This window comes from Excalfactoria chinensis, chromosome 1 (assembly GCF_039878825.1).
Source record: "Excalfactoria chinensis isolate bCotChi1 chromosome 1, bCotChi1.hap2, whole genome shotgun sequence".
In the NCBI taxonomy this organism is placed as follows: Eukaryota; Metazoa; Chordata; class Aves; order Galliformes; family Phasianidae; genus Excalfactoria; species Excalfactoria chinensis.
In genome coordinates, this window is record NC_092825.1 from 90,862,326 (window position 1) to 90,867,309 (window position 4,984).

General features: G+C 33.7%; 1 pseudogene; it reads right to left on the minus strand.

Moving 5' to 3' along the window:
- Positions 1 to 940: 940 nt before the first annotated feature.
- Positions 941 to 1,038, minus strand: LOC140247518 (U6 spliceosomal RNA; annotated as a pseudogene).
- Between the last annotated feature and the right edge of the window lie 3,946 nt (positions 1,039 to 4,984).

The following is a 4,984-nucleotide window of genomic DNA, read 5'->3' on the forward strand; positions in this document are numbered from 1 at the left end:
GCATATTTCTGTGCACATGCTACACATTTGAACTCTGCCATCTGTTCAGGACATAAGGGCCTCGAGCAGGTTTTCCAAACATCTGGAAACTTTGGACTAAAGGACTAAAGTGAATGCTGTTAATAACAAAGAACTACAGGACCCTTAGTCCTTGCCACAGTCTACAAAATTCTATGCCTCCACATGAGCTCAAAATGCTACATGAGTCTGGTTGTAAATGAATAGCAGGTGTTTTCTTCTGACAGCTTACAAGCATTTCAAAAGTCATGTTACTTAAAAAAAACAAAAAAACAAAAAAACAATGCATGATTTATAATTCATGAGGCATTACATCTCATTATTCCCTAGCAAGATGCATGAAGAGACCAAATCCTCTGAATGAATTCTGCAGTGGAAGCTAAAAGGATTCCATTTTTTTTTTTTTCATGGATAACCTGACCTATCTCTTTTCCTAGAAAACAGTGATTTGTATTCATCAGCAGAAATTTTTCAAGGCTATAGAGAGATTCAGATGTTTATTTTCTTTTTTTCTCATGTAACATTCATTAAGTCTACAGAATGAGGCTAATTTCTCTTAATATTTTGCTGTATTCCCATCTCAGTACAATTAAGAAACATAATGTTTTCAAATCTCCTCTGGTAAGAAGTCTTTTCATAAAAATAGAGTGAGGTACTAAGTGAGACCCATATATGTATAATATGTGGTTCTGATGTACCTAGATGTCTCCACTCTGTAATGGGCCATTTGGTTGCACTCAACAGGCGAGCTCTCACAGTTTTACTATTCCCCAGTTTTCCCACTCATCCCACTGTGAGAAGTAAACAAACAGCTGTGTGGTGCTCAGCTGCCAGCCAGGTTAAATCACCACAGTCATTTTGGTGTCCAGTATGGCCTCTGAATCCATAAACCACAAGACTAAGAGTCTCATGCTCTGCTAAAAAAAGTATGGAGCACTTCAAGAATTTACATGTCATCTTTGTGCAGGGGCCATTCTGTTCTTCTTTCCAAATCATACATGAGGTTTCTTTGGATGATTCTACAGTCAAGAATATAGAGTATGTGTCTGCAAACAGCAGGGTCTTCTAGAACTTATTAGATGACATACAGATTTATTTATGTGGGAAGGGGTGACTAAAATCAGTTTAGTGAAGTAAGTTCATTAAAAAACAAACCTTTTGCTTGTTTGAAACAACCCTTACATTTACACAGAATTATGTATAAATAATTACTCTGAGGAAATTGAAAATTCAGCAATTGGTCAACGTAGAATAGATTACTTCTAAGGCTTCTTTCAGGTTTTAATCCAGAAATGCCCCCAAAATTCAGTTCAGACCTGACATAGCTCATTTGCTAGAAATGCTTTACCATCTCCACTTGATGATTTGATATCCAGGGATGATCCACAAAATTTGCCTGTATTTTCACATGGAAAACTTGGCATTCATTTTTCTACTGAGATTTTAATGGCAGCCAAGAGGATGAAGCTTTCTTAATTCCAGCCAGCTGGACCACTTGGCAGCTTTGTTCTGAGATGGTCCAAGGGACCCGGGGGAAGCATTTGTTAGAAATTTACCCTGTAAGTGAGGAGAGGACCAGAGTCACACCTCTTGTTTTGTAGCACATAAGGAATTATCTATCATTTTCATGGCACTTAACAAATTGTATTTGTTAGAGAGTACTAATCTTAAGTTTAGAAATCCAATTTGATATGTTTATTCAGTCAGTTGGATCTCCAAATGATGCTAATGCTTAAGAAAGTTTAAAGAAATAAGTATAATTAACAAGCATCTATCTATAAGACCATAACTGATTGCTGAATTGAATTGAAGAGAGGAAGGATGAATGTCTAACTATTCTCTGCACTTGAATATGACAATAAGTATGTTTGGTTTTGAAATAGTAGTTTGAGTACTAAATTAGTTTTTGCACAACAGAATGCAGTGAAGCAGATTTTTCTATGTGGAAAAACAGACAGGTTGTACACAGGTTGTAAATTACACAATTATCTCCTAGATAATGAGACTGTTAAAACATAAGAAAAACAAAGTAAAACAAAAAATGCCCACTTAAAGGACTGCTCTCTATAAATAGACACATTTAAAACTCATTTGTCAGGGATTAAGAATTACTGAACGCATGAAATTTATGTAATATTTTAAAAAATCTTTTGATGGTTTATATCATATAGACATTGCTTTTATTCCAAAACATAGTTTGTGTCAAGTTATCAGAGACTGGAAAATAATCTTTTTATTCATTTATTCTTAGACACAGCTACATCATTAAAAGCATCTAATCAATTTCTGTAAGATCATTATGAGGAAAAAAAAAAAACAACAGGGTATACTCGTGGAATATCAATTTATATGCTCTTACTAAATTGTGTCATTCTCTAGTTACTTTATTTGCATATCATGCATGCTTATTTATTTCCATCTAACTTTGTTTCTTTCCATTCTTTTTCATTCACACTGTTTTGTGTTGCAAATCTCTGTAAAGCAAATTGCATGGCAGCAACATTCCAGTATTAGCAAAATGACTTGTCTTCTACACATTTCTCTGAATTTGTTTATAAAAGTAAATTTCATATCTGTAAGACATTTGTTTTTCAACATTGGAAGAAAATATTTAAGGTAAAACATAAATTCTGATGTGAAAATTGTGGTAAAACATGATTTCTGATGTGGAAATTGTCTACTGCAGAATTCTTCAGGCATTTCAAATAGAAATAAAATTTTGTTTGTTTCAAACTGTGCCTACTATGCAATCCATACAATTAAATATATTGTAAGCAAAAGCTATTTATTTCATACACTTAATGCTTAAATATTTATACTTTTTTATTTATTTTTAGAATAAGTAGACTAGTAATTTAATATCCAAATCTCACCTCTGAATGCTGCAGTACCTTGAAGATTTTTTGCTCATTATAAAATTATTTCTGTAAAATGTCAGGAATGTGACCAGTTAAAGATTATGAGCAATCTGATGACATTAATATTTGTTGAATGGCCTAGACTTAGTTCACAGAATCCCAGAATCACAGAATGAGCTGGGTTGGAAGGGACCTCAAGGATCATGAAGCTCCAACTCCCCTGCCTAGCAGAGCCACCAAACTTCCATGTTTACTAGATCAGGTTGCCCAAAGCCCCATCCAACCTGGCCTTGAACACCTCCAGGGATGGAGCATCCACAACGTCCCTGGACAGCCTGTTCCAGGACCTCACCACTCTCCTAGTAAAGAACTTCTCCCTAATACCCAACCTAAATCTTCCCTCTTTAAACTTAAAACCAATTCCCCTTGTCCTACTATTATTGGCCCTTTCAAAGTGTTTACACCCGTAAAGTTCAATTGCATTAAAAGCTGTAGCATTAATAATAAATAAATAAATAAATAATATTTAAAAAAGAGAAAACCCACAGACTATATTTCTCCCATGTAACAAGAAGAGGAGCTTAAATATGCATTTTTCACAATTACTAGTGCTTGCTGTTCATCTTTTTTGCATGATAGGTAAGAGAAAAGCATCAACAGCGTGTAATATAAAACCAGAGTGTGTCCTCAAGATAATTTTCTCTGTTCCAGATTAAGAAGTATAGACATAGCTGCCTGTGGAGGAGAAATTATTTTCATAATCTTTTAATAAATACATGAAACAAGACAGAAACATTTTGGATATAACAGCCCAGCCCAAGTTAATTATACTGTCTCCTTAAAATTCTTTGTTTTTCTATCAAAACGCTTCTGCAACCATGAAGGTATACAAATGTTCTTAATACAAAAGAGAGTGTAGTGTCTTGTGGACCAAATGGCAGGCTTTTTGTAATATTAGAGAAAGTGTAATTAAAACTTTAATTCAATGAAAGAAGAGGGAGAAAAAAAAAAAAAAAAAAAAAAAAAGATCACTACTAATTAAAAACAAACAAAAAACTCAACATTTTCAATTATCTTATTTTAAAAGGTTTCTGTGCAATTTCTACTAAACCAGTAGCTGATTCAGAATTTTGAACTGAAGGATATCGTCCCTATTTTTCTTGGAATGTACAGAATTTATGGTATGCCATGAGCTTTGAGATTTTCTCAAGATTGTTTTGTTTCTATACTTCTGTTAGCAACCATCAGTAAAGTCTACATGCAGTAGATAAAACTGGATAGTTAGAGTTATCTGTTTTACAAGCATAGATCTATGGAGCTAAGACCGGTGGGCCAGTGAACATCTGTTACACAGGCATGTACATGTCTGCATGCAAGCACACATGCAGATACTGTTTGTAAAACACTTGTAATTAAAACATTTCTGGGTATTCACTGCATTTCAAATACGATAATGTTTTCCAATGTTATTTTTGTAGGCGTAGAAATGCTTTACAATATTTCTACTCAGAAAAGTAACCTTGTTGATTTGTCATTCTAGCACTTGGATGGATGTGATAGGCAATTGCATATGACAGTTTTTCTGAACAGATTTTCAAAAAGCATGTAACTAGAATGAACTGATATAGAGAAAAAGCAGTAAATAGATAGATTAAAATAAATAACATTCTGAAATTGTAAAACACGGTTACGATAAAGAAATTCAGGAGAAATTGGGCTTCAGAACTCAGAATTTGGTTTTGGAAAATAATCTGTTAGACACTGTCAGTCTTAACCTTAGCAGATATAAATCCTGCAAACTCCACAGGCAATAATAGAACCATTTCGATCTGTCACAGCTAAAGAGCTAGCTCTAAATCTTTCCAAGCAAATTTTCCTCTTTTAAACTTGTGCTCTAAATGCACTTTTAAATATGACCATCTGAGCAAAGTAACTTCTCAAACACAATAGGTTTTAATTATGACAGCTTAAATAAATTGACCAGGTAAATTAAAGTCTGTGCATAATTCCAAATAGTTTCCAGAGTCAGAACTATTTCTACTTAATTTGAACAGTCCTTTTTTCCTATTTGCCATATATCTTGGTGATATTTAATATTTTGCTTGTCA